Source organism: Lactuca virosa, chromosome 4, assembly GCF_052849685.1.
Source record: "Lactuca virosa cultivar CGN04683 chromosome 4, Lactuca_virosa_CGN04683_v6, whole genome shotgun sequence".
Classification (NCBI taxonomy): domain Eukaryota; kingdom Viridiplantae; phylum Streptophyta; class Magnoliopsida; order Asterales; family Asteraceae; genus Lactuca; species Lactuca virosa.
In genome coordinates this window covers 226664174-226682704 of record NC_136429.1, presented here as the reverse complement: position 1 = coordinate 226682704, position 18531 = coordinate 226664174, and the positions used below count along the sequence as shown (strand labels likewise).

General features: G+C 39.0%; 1 pseudogene across 1 annotated transcript in view; it reads left to right on the top strand.

Annotated features, from left to right (window-relative positions):
- The window catches only part of LOC145105669 (ABC transporter G family member 29-like), a 29054-nt pseudogene extending 11527 nt beyond the window's left edge, over window positions 1-17527 (top strand). The window contains exons 4-18 of the transcript XR_013707389.1: window positions 1635-1765; window positions 1963-2053; window positions 2127-2428; window positions 2595-3193; window positions 8497-8767; window positions 9414-9567; window positions 9647-9774; window positions 12561-12689; window positions 13247-13579; window positions 13656-14030; window positions 14103-14236; window positions 15587-15814; window positions 15905-16076; window positions 16138-16392; window positions 17104-17527. The product of XR_013707389.1 is annotated as an ABC transporter G family member 29-like (transcript). The remainder of the gene's footprint in view (window positions 1-1634; window positions 1766-1962; window positions 2054-2126; window positions 2429-2594; window positions 3194-8496; window positions 8768-9413; window positions 9568-9646; window positions 9775-12560; window positions 12690-13246; window positions 13580-13655; window positions 14031-14102; window positions 14237-15586; window positions 15815-15904; window positions 16077-16137; window positions 16393-17103) is intronic.
- Window positions 17528-18531: the final 1004 nt, after the last annotated feature.

Sequence of the window (18531 nt, the reverse complement as noted above, 5' to 3'; positions counted from 1 at the left end):
ACAATCTTTTTCTTTGCAGGATCTTTTATAGTGCAACGGTCATCCTTAAAGAGAACTGAGTATCAGTTCTTAATCATTTGAGACACGCTAAGAAAATTCTCAGCAAGATCCGGAACAAGAAGAACATCATTGATATATTTCGTACCTTCATTTGTTTCCACAGCAATAGTACCCTTGCCTAAGGACTTAGAAACAACTCCATTCCCCATACGCACCGGTACTTTGACAGAGTAATCCAACATGCAGAAGATGCTTGAATTATTTGTCATATGATTAGTGCAGCCGCTGTCGATAAACCAAATTTCCTTGTTGCTCGAGGCTGATGCTTGGCGCGCACAAAACAGATAATCTTCATCCATGTTGGTACTTGAGAATTGCGCTTCTGCCTTGGACTCCTTTTGCTTTTGTCTACAATCTTTTTCGACATGACCATATTTCATGCAATGTCGACATTGAGGTTCCCTTTGAAATAGCAATCTTTTTCTGCATGATTTGTCTTCTTACAAGTTCCACAAGGAGGAAATTTTCCTTCTGATTGTAGAGCTTGTTTTTTATGATTTTCGCTGGAATCTCCATAACTTTTCTTCTTCCAAGAGTTGTTTTTAGGACCTGATTGCTTTTGTTTATCATTGGACCGGAAGACTTCTTCGGATGAACTTTCTGTTGCTTTTTTGAGTTTTTGATCGTGTAGTTGCAAAGAACTCATCAGCTCTGTAACGCTAAGTTGGGATAAATCCTTTGATTCTTCAATTATAGTGGCGATTGTATTGTACCTATTGGTCAACGTCGCAAGAATTTTTTGCACAATTATTGCATTAGAGATGTCTTCTCTGTAAGTTTTCATTTGGTTTACAACTTCAAGTAATCTAGAAGTGTAAACCTTTGTATCTTCATTCTCCTTCATTTTCATATTTTCAAAATCTTTTCTTAGATAATTTAGGCGAGCGGTTCTTACTCTCTCATCCCCTTGAAACTCCTCCTCAAGGGATTGCCATGCTGATTTTGCAGATAATGCTCGCATAATTATGGGAAATATGGTGTGTGTGACAACGTTAAGTATATAGGACAAAGCTTTGGCGTCTTTAAGCTCATCTTCCTTCAACTGCTGTAATTGAGCTTCTGTATACTGGACTCCTTCAGCTTTTTGTTGAAAGCCAGTTTCCACTATCTCCCATTGTGCGTTCGCTTTTAAGAAGAGCTTCATTTTAATGCACCAGTATTCATAATTTTCTCCATCAAAGACAGGAGGTGCTGATGTAGAGAATGTTATTGCAGATGTACCGGCCATTCTTGCAAACTGGATTGATTTTCTGGCCCTTAAGATCCTTGTTGCTTTGATACCACTTGTTAGAAATAGATAATTCTAAGAAGGGTGAAAACAGAGAGGAAAGCTTTGTTCTTTTTATTTCATGAAAGGATGATAACACCAAACTGAACAGGAACAATATTTATAGTCGATGTGAAGTATTTATAGTCGATGTGAAGTATTTAAGAGGTCTCTTACAACCTAACATCTTCTTAACTGATGCAAAACTTTAAATGAAAGAGTTAAAACAGGTGAAGAACTAAATGTGGGGACACAAAAGGTCTCATGCGTCAACAGATATGATTTATAACCAAACAATGAAATACAGAACTGCTAACGGAGCTCGCAAGAAGAGAAAAAGAAGCAGGTATCACCCCAGAAGCTGAAGTAGATCTTTACATGAAGGCAACTGCCATTGAAGCAGACGAGAGTAGTTTGATTACTTACTACACTCTAAGAGTAAGTATGAATCTTTATTATCTGACCTTTCCACCCCTAATTCAAAAATATTTGTTCATTAGATTAGTGTGATCAGTCCCAAGTTGTATCTCCAAAAGAGCCCTTGAGGTGAAACAACAGACTGCCAACTTATATAAAACTGTATCAAGTCGATGTAGGACACAAACAATATTTATATCTTTTTAAAACCAAAACAGATATTGGGCCTAGATATATGCCGTGACACATTTGTTGGAGATCAAATGAGACGAGGTATCTCCGGAGGACAAAAGAAGCGTGTAACCACAGGTTAATTTTTTTCTTTTTTTCACATTAACTACTGTATGGATAAAGTAGCTGAATTGCTAAATACCGGACTCAGGTGAGATGCTTGTTGGACCAGCAAAAACTTTGTTTATGGCCGAGATATCAACAGGTCTAGACAGTTCCACTACCTTTCAGATAGTCAAGTGCTTGCAGCAAATTGTACACCTCACCGAGTCAACAATCTTAATGTCGCTACTACAACCTGCCCCCGAGACATTCGATCTATTCGATGACATCATCCTTCTATCCGAGGGCCAGATCGTGTATCAGGGCCCACGGGAAAATGTTCTTGAGTTCTTTGAGAGTTGTGGATTCATATGTCCAGAGAGAAAGGGCATTGCTGACTTCTTGCAAGAGGTAAACATTCCTACTGAAATTTCGGCATGACCTCCACATAAATTCAACATTAGCCAAAACGTACAAGTACAACCTTGTACCCATTTAGGATTGGGATTTGCTGGTGCTACAATTGTCCTGTTTGATTACATCTATTTTTTTTTAACATTTTGTATCTCCGTGCTAGGTTACATCTAAGAAGGACCAACAACAATATTGGGCAGATAAAAGAAAACCGTATAGATATATACCAGTTAGTGAATTTAATGAAAGATTCAAGTGTTTCCATGTGGGGGAGAAGCTGAAAAGAGAGTTGTCAATTCCATACGACAAAAGCGAAAGCCATAACGCTGCTCTAGTTTTTGAAAAATACTTAGTCCCCAAAATGGAGCTCCTTAAAGCCTCATGGGATAAAGAGTTGCTACTAATGAAGAGAAACGCTTTCATTTACATTTTCAAGTCTATACAAATCGTGTTTGTAGCATTTATTGCCACAACTTTGTATCTTAGGACCACAATGCACCACAGGAATGAACAAGATGGTGTGATTTACGTAGGGGCACTTTTGAACAGTCTGCTCATCAACATGTTTAATGGTTTTGCTGATCTGTCACTAATCATCATGAGACTTCCAGTAATTTACAAGCAAAGGGACCTCATGTTCCACCCGCCATGGGCTTTCACTCTTCCAGCTTTCTTGCTACGTATTCCTATATCTATAGTAGAGAGTATTATGTGGTGTGGGATTTTATACTTTGGTGTTGACCTCGCCCCTGATGCTGGCAGGTAATTAATTAACTAACTACTTTCGTTATTTTCATCAAGACCTTATCTATAAAAAAAGTTAAGAGACTAAATGAATACATGCATGAAAAATAGGTGGAGGGTAAATTGTTGAACACGACTCTTTGTATGGGAAACAAAAAAGACTTTTATTAAGACACTTAAGAAGACCTTACACTTTGTGAGACTACTACACACTTTGCTCTCTTTGAGGCTTTCTTGGATGGTTTGGAGCAAATGAGCTCCACACCTATTTATAGGCCTCTTAGGAAGGTTCTAGATACTAGTATACACTTACTACCTACTAGATAACTCTAGAAATATCTAACATACTCTATATGCTTCCATATGTTTCTAGAATATTCTACCATGTTCTGGAGAGGTCTAGGTTGCTCCAGTGTCTTCTAGAATGATCCATAACCTTCCAGGGTCTTCCATGTCGTTCTAGAGTATTCTAGACTCTTCCGGTATATTCCGGAGTCTTCCATAGTCTTCCATAATGTTCTAGAATCTTCTAGAGCGTTCTAGAACAAGCTAAAGTCTTCTAGATAATATTTGTTCTATTGGGCTAGTGATGATCTTTAACACTCCCCCTCAGCACTAGCCCTCATTCTTCGTACCATGTTAAGCTGACAGCGAAAACCTTCACATTTTCCAATACTCAGTCCTTTGGTGAACAAGTCTGCTATTTGGTCATCGGTCTTGATCTGTCGCATCTCAATTTCTTCCATCAAGACTTTCTCTCTGATAAAGTGATAATGCACTTCCACATGCTTTGTTCTAGCATGAAATACTGGATTTTCTGCCAGCCGAATTGCAGATTGGTTATCGCAGTGAAGTGGTACCGCATAGTCAACTTTTTGATGTAAGTCCTCCATTAGGAGTACCAACCATGTACTTTCTTGAGCTGCTACGGCCGCTGCTTTGTACTCCGCTTCTGTGGTTGACAATGATACGGTTGGTTGTCTTTTACTACACCATGATATTGGCCCCGACCCAAGCTTGAACACATACCCAGTGGTTGATCTTCGGGTATCATGGTCTCCTGCATAGTCAGCATCACAATATCCAACCAACTTGCAGTCTTCTCCTTTTTTATACAAGAGACCATAGTCAATTGTACCTTTGACATATCTTAAGATCCGTCGGGCAGCATCCAAATGAGGTTTCTTCGGATTTTGCATGTATCGACTCATAACTCCAACTGCATAAGCAATGTCAGGCCGAGATAAAGTTAGGTAGATAAGACTACCTACTAGTTGTCGATACATCGTTCCATCGTCCAACTCTTTTCCTTCATGAGCACATATCTTGGTATTTGGCTCTATTGGTGTTGATACTGGCTTACACTCCAACATGCCAAACTTTTGAAGTATATCTCTTGTATACTTTTGTTGGCAGAGGAACAACCCTTCCTTTGTACGATCAACTTCTAACCCCAAGAAGTGTTTAAGCTCCCCCAGCTCTTTCATTTGGAATCGCACCGATAGATTTTCTCTTGTTTGATGGATTTCTCTTTCGTCATCCCCGGTGATGATCAAGTCATCCACATAAACCAACACAATTGCCAACTTCCCTTCTTTTTCTTTAACAAACAGGCTTGAGTCAGCATGTGCAACTGAATAACCACTTCGGGTAAGAAATTCAGCAATCTTACCATACCAGGCTCTTGGTGCCTGCTTCAATCCGTAAAGAGCTTTTCTCAGCTTGCACACATGAGTGGGATTAACTGCATCCTCAAATCCCTTTGGTTGGTTCATGTAGATCTCCCGATCTAATTCTCCACGCAGGAAAGCATTCTTCACATCCATCTGCCATAATTTCCAGTCTTTACTAGCTGCAAGAGCTAGCAGCACCCGTACAGTAGTTATCTTCGCCACTGGACTAAATGTTTCATCATAGTCCAATCCATATTGTTGTGAGAACCCTCGAGCCACCAAACGAGCCTTGTATCTTTCAATTGATCCATCTGTGCGTCGCTTTAATTTATAAACCCACTTGCAGGAAATGGGTTTTATATCTCTTGGTCTTGGTACCAGTTCCCACGTTTGATTCTGCTTTAAGGCTGTAACTTCTTCTTCCATTGCCTTCTGCCAAGCTTTATTCTTAATTGCTTCTTCATATGTCTCCGGCTCTTTAACACCGTCTTCTAAAATAGCCGCATTAGCATACTTGGGATTAGGCTTTCGGATTCTTTCCGTCCTTCGAAGTTGTGGAGGCGGCGTCTCCCTTTCACCGGCATTACTTGTTTGAGTTACTTCTTGCTCAATGACATCAGTGTCGCTCGGATCTTCAGGTGTATCAACACTTGACCAAATGTGTGTAGTTTGCTCCCCCATCTTTTGTTTTAAAACTTCTTCAATATTTTCCGAGTCTGGTAATACTTTCTTCTCTAAGGACCACCATGAAGATGCTTCATCGAACACTACATCTCTTGAAGTGTAGCATCTTCCGCTTGTTGGATCACAACACCTCCATCCTTTTCTTTGATTGTCATATCCAACAAATATACACCTGACTGCTTTCTTGTCAAACTTGCTACGTAAATGACTAGGTACAAATACGTAGCAGACACAACCAAATACTCGAAAGTAGCTAACAGTAGGTTTCATGTTCCATAGTGTCTCAAATGGTGAGATGAAACCTAACCTTGGTTGGGGAAGTTTATTGATCACATGGGCAGCAGTTCGCATTGCTTCAGCCCAAAATCTTCCTGGGACATTCTTCGCGTGTAGCATGCTTCGACAAATTTCTGCAAGATGTCGATTCTTTCTCTCAGCTACACCATTTTGTTGAGGTGTGTTGGCACATGTGAATTGATGACGTATACCACATTCTTTTAGATAGCTATTGAATTCTTCCAAGGTGTATTCTCCTCCATTGTCTGAGCGTAGACACCGAATCTTCTTTCTCACTTCTCCTTCGACCGTTGTCTTGAATTCTAGAAACTTTGAGAATGTTTCAGATTTTTCTTTCATGAAGAAAACCCACACATATCTCGAATAATCATCAATGAATGTCACCATGTACCGCATCCCGCTAATTGATGTCTGCTTGACTAGACCGAACACATCCGAGTGAATTAACTCTAGTGGCTTCTTTGCTCTAAAATTTGACTCCTTGTATGGTAATTGATGAGCTTTACCATACTGACATCCAGCACAAACAACATCTGTTTTAACTTCAAGTTGAGGTAAGCCACTGAGCATGGATTTCTCCATTATTACCTTCAACTTGTGATAACCAACATGTCCCAGCCGTGCATGCCATAGATCTGCTGTCTCGTTCTTACGAGTCTTATCTACATAGGCAGACTCTGCGGAGAGAACATAGACGGACTCCACTCTCCGTCCTTCCATTGTTGGCTTTTCTGATATTTTAAGATCTCGATAGACCTTCACATCTTGTGGGCCAAACAAGACGTAGTTTCCTGATGATGTTAGTTGCGATACCGATAACAAGTTCTTCTTCATACCTGGCACGTGATAGACATTATGTAGTGACACCATGTCAGATTTATTACCAGGCATGATCGTTGTTTTGCCAATCTGAGCAATTGGAAGTCGTGCATTGTTGGCTGTAAGTACCATGCGACTCCCTTTGTACTCCTTCACGTCTTGTAGTTTGTTCTGATCACCAGTCATGTGATTGGAGCATCCTGAATCAATGATCCAGTCATTCTCATAGTTGATACGCTCTCCCATCATTGCCATGAGCGCCAACTCGTTTTCTTCTATGGCGCATAATGCCTCAGCATCCCATTCATCCTCTATTTCCTTTTTGGAAGTTACGACATTGCTTTCCACAGACTTTTTCTTTGACCAACAATCTTTGGACATGTGGCCCCACTTTCCACAATTGTTGCAGTTGCCTTCGAACCTCCTCCCCCGAGAACTCTTATTGTCGGTCTTTTGAGATCTCCATGGTTGTGAGGTTCCTGGCTGACTCTTCCATTTGTCAGCATTTTTGTATCCTTCTTTAGAAGGTGGCTTGAAATTTCTCCGACTTTTACTTGTGTAGAGTGCTTCTTCTTCACTCTTCAGCGTGATGCCTCCCATTTGCTTAGCCATAGCTTCTTGGCTGGCCAACAAATTCTCAAAGTCTACAAGTGATGGTTGAACGGGCCATCCTTGTACAGCAGTAACGAAGCTTCTATATTCCGGCCTCAGTCCATGGATGATGATCCTCTTCATTCGAGCTTCTGTAATGACGGATTGCGGATCTAGTTCAGTAATCTCCCGACATATCGACTTGACCTTGTGGAAATATTGAGCAATCGTCATGTCACGTTGTGAGATTGATAATAGCTCGTTCTCCAAAAGTTGTAGTCTTGTATCATTCTTCTTTGAGAAAAGCGTCACAAACGTGTCCCAAGCTTCTTTCGGTGTGTTCTCGTCCCGAATATGCTCCAACATCTCTTCTTCGATTGTGGTCTTCAAGGCAAACATTGCTTTGCCTGCTTTGATTTTCCATTTGCGTAGAGCGCCATTAACATCTTCCTCCGGAGGCGTGGTTTTGCTTCCGCCAACGACCTCCCATAGATCTTGTCCTTGTAAGTAGGACTTCATACATGTTTCCCATGTTTTGTAGTTGTTGTTGTTGAGTTTCTTGATTCCTCCGACGACTTGGAGATCACCCATCGTGTTGGCAGTACCTCGGTAATACCAAACAAGCTAGTTTCGACACTAAACTTGCAGAGTCACAAACTACTCACGATACAACGAGAATCACTCGTTCTCACTATCAAGAAACCTTGCTCTGATACCAGATTGTTGAACACGACTCTTTGTATGGGAAACAAAAAAGACTTTTATTAAGACACTTAAGAAGACCTTACACTTTGTGAGACTACTACACACTTTGCTCTCTTTGAGGCTTTCTTGGATGGTTTGGAGCAAATGAGCTCCACACCTATTTATAGGCCTCTTAGGAAGGTTCTAGATACTAGTATACACTTACTACCTACTAGATAACTCTAGAAATATCTAACATACTCTATATGCTTCCATATGTTTCTAGAATATTCTACCATGTTCTGGAGAGGTCTAGGTTGCTCCAGTGTCTTCTAGAATGATCCATAACCTTCCAGGGTCTTCCATGTCGTTCTAGAGTATTCTAGACTCTTCCGGTATATTCCGGAGTCTTCCATAGTCTTCCATAATGTTCTAGAATCTTCTAGAGCGTTCTAGAACAAGCTAAAGTCTTCTAGATAATATTTGTTCTATTGGGCTAGTGATGATCTTTAACATAAATTTCAATCTAAACCTTTTTCATACTTATATATACTAAACTAATTTGGTTTACAGGTTCTTCAAGCATCTTCTGTTGGTTTTCTTGATCCAGAATGTGGCAGCAGGGCTGTTTAGGCTAATTGCTGGGGTTTGTAAGACAATGAATATTTCTAACACAGGAGGAGCTGTTGTACTTTTACTTATATTTCTGTTAGGTGGTTTTATACTTCCTAAAACCCGGATTCCAAATTGGTGGGAGTGGGCATACTGGATTTCACCTCTGTCTTATGGCTTCAAAGCATTTGCTATAAACGAGTTTCTTGATCCTAGGTGGACAAGCAAAAGGGTAAGTCAAGTAATTCTTAACTCAAAATGCAAATTCCAAAAAACCCTAGGTACTTTTTAGTTGTGGAAAAATGTTTTCGGTTTTCTTGGGTTTGTGATTGTTGGGGGTGGGATGGGTGTGGGGGTGTTGGTGGGGGCGGTGAAGGTGGGGTGTAATAGAAAATTCTAACTTCTTTGAAAACTTTTCCAAGAAAATGTCAAGCCAAAAGTGTTTTCAAATTCACTTTTCTAAGATTTTTTTTTTTTGGAAAATTAAAGAATTTTACACAACCACGCCCTTATATTTTCAGAAAAAGTTGAATATTGGATGGTTATTAATTTATTGTTTTGTACATTTAGGATCTATGAACAAAAAAAAAGGTGTGTTTCATATTTATTATTTTTTAGTTAATAATTATAAAAAATGTTGATTATTTTGTATACCTAGGTGTGCAAGTAAATATTTTTCTTTTGTTCAGGGACAGGATCCTAGGTGTACAAGAAAATTATTGTCCATTTTGGAATACCATATATGCATTCAAAACGGTTAACATGTAATAGCCAGTCATAATTATATAAATACCAAAATTATATGTACCAGAAAAAACTTCCAATGCCATAGCCAAAATTCAACTTTTTCTCTTTATATATATTTCACTTTCTGGCAGAGCTCAGACAATTCAACCAACATGGGGTACGCAGTGCTAAATAACCTTGACATCCCAACTAAAGAAAGCCATTACTGGATTGGTGCTGCTGCTCTTCTTGGTTTCATGTTTCTGTTCAATATTCTTTTTACCATTGCTCTCATGTATTTAGAAGGTAAGTTTCCATGGATACCCCTAAGGATGACTGATATTTGCACTAACTAACCTTCATGATTCTTCTGTTGACTAACTAGCCCCTGGAAAACCACAAGCAATTATCTCCAAGGAAGAAGCTGCAGCCATGGAAGGTCAGAATACCAACCTAGTGTCAGGATCGAGACACTTAACACACGACTCTAAACACACACAGAGCTCACGAAAAACAAGAACACAAGGATGAACACGAGGGATTTAACGTGGTTCGGTCCTTCTCTGACCTACGTCCACCGGTAACTAGGAATTTATATTTCTTGGTGCTAATCTGCACTCTTTCTGTGTTACTCTAGATACAAGTTTTACAAATACAGATGAATCTCTTATATAGAGATGGAAATCAGAAGTAGTCAAAAAACACAACCGGGAAAAAAGCCTCAAAACATTTCCCTTGTTTTCTGCCACTTTTGACCAACTTTTCTGTGGATTCACACTCAATAATCTCCGTGGATTCACACTCAACAATCTCCCACTTGAAGCCACGGAACAATCTTCACATGTGCTTCAACTGTGCATCTGTATTAAAAAAAATTTGATCTTAACTCCTTCCTAGTTACCCTGGCCTTCTCTTCAATTAACCTGAAGGCCAGTTGAAGCTTTCGTTAGCTCCAACACATCAGTCATGGCTAAGTCTGCTACTGACCTGTTCTCTGTCTCCACCGGCTCCCACTGAAATGAACTGCCCGATCCTAGAACATCCTGAGAACAAACGACACTCTCCATTTGAAGCAGATAATCTGGAGAGACTTTTACAGATGGAATACTGGTTCTCTTAACCCACTGTGTTCTGGGTATTCTAGCTGAAACAAAGCCCATGCTCCCACTGCTATGAATGCCCTTGACTGGTTTTTCTGAACCGTTCCAAACACGTTCAACCTGAATCTGACCTGTGACTTTGGGTTTGCCATCTGCAAAGCAAACCTTCTTCTGTCCACGAGACTCTATGAACCGGATTTTGTTTTTCTTCTGAACTGGGACGGTTACTCCCTCAGATGGTAAAGTGACCATATATAATGAACCCCTCTTATGTCCACGAGCTATCACAAGATTTCCTTTGACAACCTTCCACTGCCCATTCCTGAACTTAACCTCGTGTCCCTGTTCATCCAACTGCCCAACAGAAATCAACTGTTTCTTCAGACTTGGAATTACCCGGACATCCTTCAAAGTCCATGGACCGACTGGAGTCTTCAGATCTAAGTCACCTATGCTCGTCACATCAAGAACCTCATCGTTCGCCAGTCTTACCTTACCAAAATCCCCTTCTTTCAGATTCCGCAGTGCTTCACGGATGTGGGTAGCGTGAAATGAAGCACCCGAATCCATAACCAAGGAATTCACATTGCTCTCCATACTACAGATCAAAACATCATCATCTGAATGGTCTACTGCAACGTTAACTTCTTTCTTGTCTTTTGGACATTGATTCCTGAAATGTCCAACCTCTTTACAGTTCCAACAAGTCACATCATTTCGAGTCCTCGACTGACTCCTTCTCCTGTTCCCGCTCCCACTACCTCTGTTATTTCTTCTACCTCTGACCGCATTCAATTGTTCACTTGATGATTCCCCGGAATTTCTTCGTCTGACGTCTTCGCCTAGAATTACATCCCGAATTCCCTCAAAAGTGAGCCCTTTCGATCCTGTGGAACTAGTAACGGCTGTAACTGTTCCAGACCAACTGTCAGGTAATGATGATAACAATAGTAAAGCTTGAACTTCATCCTCGAACTTTATTCCCACTGACCCAAGTCTAGATAAAATCGAGTTTAAATTGTTGATGTGTACTGTAACTGAACTTCCTTCCCTCATCCTCGTGTTGACTAGCTCCCGAATCAGGAAGACTTTATTTGCTGCCGACGGCTTCTCGTACATATTAGACAACACCTCCATGATTCCCTTTGCCGAGGTCTCCTTCAAAATGTTGAAGGCAACATCCTTTGACAACGTCAGTCTAATAAATGCCTTGGCCTTCTTATCCAAAGTCTCCCAGTTTGCCTGTGTCATCGCCTCCGGTTTTTTTACCTAAAACTGCGTCCAAGTCTTTCTGCACGAGCGAATCTTCAATTTGCATCTTCCACCAACCAAAATCTTTCCCATCAAACTTCTCAATCTGAAGCTTACTGCTTTCTGCCATTTTCTGAAAGAACAATGACCTATCTTGCAATTTTCTGGAAATTCAGGGGCCAAATTGCAAATTTTCAGTGTTGCTACAGTGTCTGCTAACGTCACCGCTGACGTAGTGCTACAGTTCCTGCTACAGTGTCTGCTGACGTTACCGCTGACGTAGTGCTACAGTGTCTGCTTACGTCACCGCTGACGTCGTGCTACAGTGCCTGCTACAGTGTCTTCTTCTCCGGCGTACTGCTACAGTATCTGGTGCTACAGTTTCGTCTTCTCCAGCGGACTGCTACAGTGAATCCGACAGCTACAGTAACGTTGACCGGTGATTTTAGGAGCCTTCCGGTGGTCGAAAAAATTCAGAAAAAATATTTTCGGAATCTGCGGAACGAGACCTTTCCAACAGTCTACACCAAATTCGTTTTTGAGAAAAAAATTTCGACCAAAAACAGAAAATCACCCTCTGGAGCTAAAACCAAAGCTCTGATACCACTTGTTAGGATCGAGACACTTAACACACGACTCTAAACACACACAGAGCTCACGAAAAACAAGAACACAAGGATGAACACGAGGGATTTAACGTGGTTCGGTCCTTCTCTGACCTACGTCCACCGGTAACTAGGAATTTATATTTCTTGGTGCTAATCTGCACTCTTTCTGTGTTACTCTAGATACAAGTTTTACAAATACAGATGAATCTCTTATATAGAGATGGAAATCAGAAGTAGTCAAAAAACACAACCGGGAAAAAAGCCTCAAAACATTTCCCTTGTTTTCTGCCACTTTTGACCAACTTTTCTGTGGATTCACACTCAATAATCTCCGTGGATTCACACTCAACACCTAGAACCAATATCACATCCTAGAGGCACTTCTGATGCTAAGAAGGGCATGGTTCTTCAGTTTACTCCATACGCCATGTCATTTGACAATATCAACTATTTTGTTGATATGCCTCATGTAAGTTCATTTCTACTTTAATTTGTGTTGCTACTAACATTTATAGCATATATACTATATGAGTTTCAGATAAGGTTAAAGTAGTGGAGTAGTACAAAACAATATTTTATTTTTCTAGTACAAAATTCCAAGTAATATCTGCATATTTATCCCTCTTACTTTCATTAAGTATTTGCATATGTACATCCTTCTTACTTCTGGCTCTGTTGATTTTATCTACTTGTTACTTTCTGCTTTATTCCACTATTGTTTGTAACTACATATGTACATGTTTCTTTATGCTCTATTGCTTTATTGTTTTATTGCTTGTATTTGCATATTTACATATTTGTTACTTTCAGCTCTATTGTTTGCATCTGTTTGTTACTTTCTGTTCTATTGCTTATATCTTCATATTTATACGTCCTTGTTTGGCATGCATGTTTATGGTAGCAGACTCGATCTTCGGGTCTACATAACCTCCCCCTTACCCCATTTCTGTAATGGATCTGTTGTTATTGTTAATTAAATCTTTATCTAGGAACTAAGAACTTGACGATTATTTGTTGGCTACACAGGAAATGAGAGAACATGGGGTGACAGAAAAGATATTGCAATTACTTTCTAATGTAACCGGTGCCTTTAGGCCGGGAGTCCTAACTGCATTAATGGGAGTAAGTGGGGCTGGTAAAACTACATTGATGGACGTTTTAGCAGGAAGAAAAACAGGTGGTTATATCGAAGGAGACATAAGAATATCAGGATTCCCTAAAAAACAAGAAACATTTGCAAGAATCTCTGGATATTGTGAACAAACGGATATCCATTCTCCCACAATCACTGTTCAAGAATCTTTAATCTACTCTGCTTTCCTCCGTCTCCCAAAACAAATCAGCAAAGAAGACAAAACGGTAACAACGTAATGATGAAATAAGCAAAATATTAAAGAGAAATAAAGGCCTCTGACCTTTTTTTTTTCGCATTCAGATTTTTGTGCGTGAAGTGATGGAGCTAGTTGAACTAGACAATATCAAGGATGCAATAGTGGGACTTCCAGGAGTTAGTGGTTTGTCAACAGAACAGAGAAAGAGGTTAACAATCGGAGTGGAGCTTGTTGCAAATCCATCCATTATTTTCATGGATGAACCGACTTCTGGACTTGATGCAAGAGCAGCTGCCATTGTTATGAGGGCTGTAAGAAACACAGTGGATACAGGGAGAACTGTTGTTTGCACCATTCATCAGCCTAGTATTGATATCTTTGAATCCTTTGATGAGTTGCTGCTACTGAAAAGAGGAGGAAAAGTTATCTATGCGGGACCACTAGGAAGGCATTCTCAAAATGTCATTGATCATTTTGAGGTATTTTACATGCATAATATACGAATTATAATCACAAAATGTTAATTCTACTTAAAATAAACTGTTTTACAGGAAGTTGCTGGGGTTCCAAAGATCCCTGAAAAATACAATCCAGCAACATGGATGTTGGAAGTCAGCTCTGCTGCTACAGAAATACGACTGGGCATTGACTTTGCTGACCACTACAGTGCATCGCCTTGACAACAGTAAGACTAAGGGTATTCTCAAAACATCATTCACCACACCTCTCACTTTTTCTCTAAAGGGATGTTTTTTTTTCCTTATGCCTTGTTCCCGAGTTCTACTTAAGGAGGGAAATAGGAGGATATGGAGGGAAAGTGAGGGGTGTGGAAGAAAAATCGTGTTCCCGAGTTTCATTAATGGAAGGAAAGTGAGGGGAGGGGAAGGATTTTGGAGTCATATTTTCCTTCCAAATTTTCCTCCCAAATTGGGCGGATTTGGGAAGAAAGTGAGAAGAAGGAAAATTTCATGTTTTATTTTCTTTTTCCTCCTAACTCAGGAACACAAAAACTTAAAACTTTCCTTTCATTTCTTTTCATTTCCTTCGAACTCGGGAACACGGTATAACGAATATTTTCCTTCCCCTCCCTTTCTTTCGGTCAAAATTTTCCTTCCCTTTCCTTTAATGTTTTCTCGAAGTTTCTTGTCTCAAATAACATAAAACAAATTATTTTGTGTTTTTTTTTTATCTCTGATTTGGCCTTAAATCGGGATATTGATTTCTTGGATTATTCCAAATTTAATTTCGTGGAAACCTAGGAAATAGAGTCGAGAGTCGAAATTAAATATTTTGGAAAATATGTATAAGATTCTACAAGTTTGTTTTGATATTCACTAACCATTTTCTATCGTTACTCGAAAGTTTCTTGTCTCAAAGAACATAAAACAAATTATTTTGTGTTTTTTTTTATCTCTGATTTGGCCTTAAATCGGGATATTGATTTCTTGGATTATTCCAAATTTAATTTCGTGGAAACCTAGGAAATAGAGTCGAGAGTCGAAATTAAATATTTTGGAAAATATGTATAAGATTCTACAAGTTTGTTTTGATATTCACTAACCCTTTTCTAACGTTAATGAGATTAATTAATGGGTTACGCATTTAATCCGGACAACTGTACATGTTTGTTTTCTTTTTGACTTAATCTTGACCAAATGACTTAATGGGTTAAGCCAAAAAAACACATCTGGCTTAATGAATTACACATTAAACCTTTATGGCTTTACCTACCTGCCCTTCTTTTTCCTCCAACCCCTCTCCCATTAAAATTGATGAATATTGTTAAAATTAATGGATAATGTGTAGTTTTTTTTAGTGCAAAGATAAAAGGGTCATTTAATCTCATTCAGAATGTAGAAAAGAATCAGACCTTATCTATACAACATTTTATCCATATAAACATCATTACTCATTCACTCACTTTACCCATACATGACTTAATGAAAATAAAAATAAAAAACATCCCCATGTCCTGTTACCTTGTGGTGATCAAAAGTAGTGATTTAATATTATAATCATATAAAATCATCAACAGGAGGAACAAGGCTATGGTGAAGGAGTTGAGTGTACCTCCACCAGGTGTTGAAGATCTTCACTTTGAAACACAATATGCTCAATCTATGTGGGGACAATTCACATCATGTCTGTGGAAAATGTGGCGAAGTTATTGGCAAAATCCCGATTATAACCTTGTCCGTTTCTTCTTCACTTTGCTTTGTGCACTCATGGTTGGAACCGTATTCTGGAAAGTCGGCAGCAAAAAGTGAGTCTTTGCGTCTTCTTCTTTTTTTTTTTACTTTTTCTTTGTGAAATGACCATTTTCCCCTCCATTATATATATTTATAAATTTCAGGTCGAGCAGCAATGATCTCAGCACAACCATTGGAGCGATGTATTCTGCTGTATTTTTTATTGGTGTAAGCAATTGCCAAACGGTGCAGCCGGTTATTGCCACGGAAAGAATAGTTTTTTATCGTGAAAGAGCTGCTGGGATGTACTCTTCGTTACCATACGCCATGGCACAAGTAAGAGAATTTTTACAAAATTTACTTAATTACAAACTTACCCTTTCTTTTCTTTAAACAGGTGTTTGTGGAGATACCATATGTATTCCTTCAAACAACATATTACACTCTCATAGTGTACGCCATGGTCTCATTCGAATGGACAGCACCCAAATTCTTCTGGTTTTTTTTCATCAACTTCTTTTCGTTCCTTTACTTCACATACTATGGAATGATGACTGTTTCCATCACGCCAAACGAGCAAATAGCAGCCATATTCGCTGCTGGTTTCTACCTACTTTTTAATATCTTTTCAGGGTTTTATATCCCACAACCCGTAAGTCATCTTCCCTTTAAATCAACTCATGTGTTGTTTTTCTTAATTAGTGTGCTTAAAGGGTTGAGTACTTAATCTAGATAGCTATATATGGCTTTTTTTTCCCTTAATCTGGACAGAATGATTTAATGGGTTAAGCCAAAAATAAAAAATGGCTTAATGTATTAAGAGACCAACCCTCTACCTATTTGTCACTTTTTCCTCTCAACTCCTGTAATGTTAACATTGATGAATATTACAATTTTTTTTAGTTAGAATGTAACCGTAAAATGTCATTTACTCTCATTCTGACTAGTTTTTCAATCTAGAAAAGAAAATGACCGTATGTGTACAACACTTTATCCGGACAAATATGGTTACCCATACAAGGCAGTCACTTTAAGTGGGGTGCATGGCCCATTTGGAGGTGGGTCCCACCACATTTAGTACTATAAAGCCCTAAAAAAAACTGATTTTTACTAAAAAAGCCCCTCTTTGTCCCCCATTTTTACATCAAATACCCCTATTGATAATTTTTTTTCTGAAAATAACCCAATTTTTTAAAAAATTTCAGAATTTTATACTTGTATTTTTTTTATCAATAATGGACCCCAGTTAGATTTCGTTCTGGATCCGCCACTGCATATAATGCAATGGGAAAAAACCCCTCATTCTAGTATTCTTTTGTTTCATGTTTGCTAGTGACCCATTGTTGAATTCTTGAAATTATAGAAAATTCCTAGATGGTGGGTATGGTACTACTGGATTTGCCCCATGGCGTGGACTGTGTATGGCTGCATTGTTTCCCAGTATCATGATGCGGATAACACGATTAAGGTGCCTGGCATGGGAATTGACCCGGCCCTCACATGGTATATCAAGGACTACTATGGTTTTGAATTGGATTTTATGGGTCCTGTTGCTGCAGTTTTAATTGGTTTTTGTGTGTTCTTCGCGTTCCTATATGCCACCTTCCTCAGGACTTTGAACTTCCAAATGAGATAGAAAGTACAATAGATTCTACTATTGGGTGTGTAAATTATTATGCTGTAATTTACACGTTTGAATTGTAGCAAACCTACAACAGATTCTATGTGACACCCTGAATGCGGGTTAATGTCAATGATGGGTGACCAACTATTAGATTTGTTCAAAATAGATTATGAACATTATTATACATCATGTCAGGGTCCTTAAACATGCGAGTTTTCATGCTGCCAATCCAACCGGCTTTCTCACCCTTACATGGCAGAATATGCTTGTCTCATCACCTTTACCATAAATTTGATCTTACAGATATCACAATTTTGATTACTCTTTCATTACGATGCAAATTTAAAATAAAAGAAGTGATTCTGTTACATTACCTCTTTCTTTATTTTTTCCACAATAGCAGAAACCGCCATCCTTAGCTACAACCGAAAGTACAAGACCAATTCAAACTCTTTGAAGACTTCTAAGCCCTATCGGATGCCCGATTATTAACCATCTAAGATTGATTTTTCAGTCTTTGATACCACTTTTCCTTATAGTGATCGTGAGCTTCAAATTGCTTATCAGTTTTGGCATGCCTAAATTAATGTTAAGAGCTTTAACATGTATACTTTTTTGCTATGCTCATTGCATGATATGAATAGGGATATTTGGTAAGCCTTTAAATGGTTCATTTAAGAGGTAGCCTCTTAACCGTTCAGCATTTAACATGTTTGGTTACATTAAAGTTAACCTGTGAATGATTAAGTAGCCTCTTGATCACTCAGCGGAAACAGTCTCTGAACCATTCTATTTTAGGAAAGTTCCATATTTGCCTATATAACCCTAAATGAAAAAAGCATATGTTTCCTCTTTCATGTGAGCATTGCGTATACTAGGGATGCGTTATAAAACCGGAAAACAGGACCGTAATCGGACCGGAACCGGAAAATGCTTAAACGGTCCGGGTATTGGGTCTAAAAATTACTCTTATTCGGGTTCCGGATATTCCGTGTACGAGTCCAACGGGTCCGGGTATTCTGGGTTTTAGAACCGGATTTATAAGAAAATTGGAACCGGGTTTAATGGACCGCAACCGATTTAGTGGGCCAAGGAACCGGAAATTGAAGGGCTATCAAAAAATATGCCTACTGATTCAGTTCTAAAAAATTTAATATTCTATTCCAT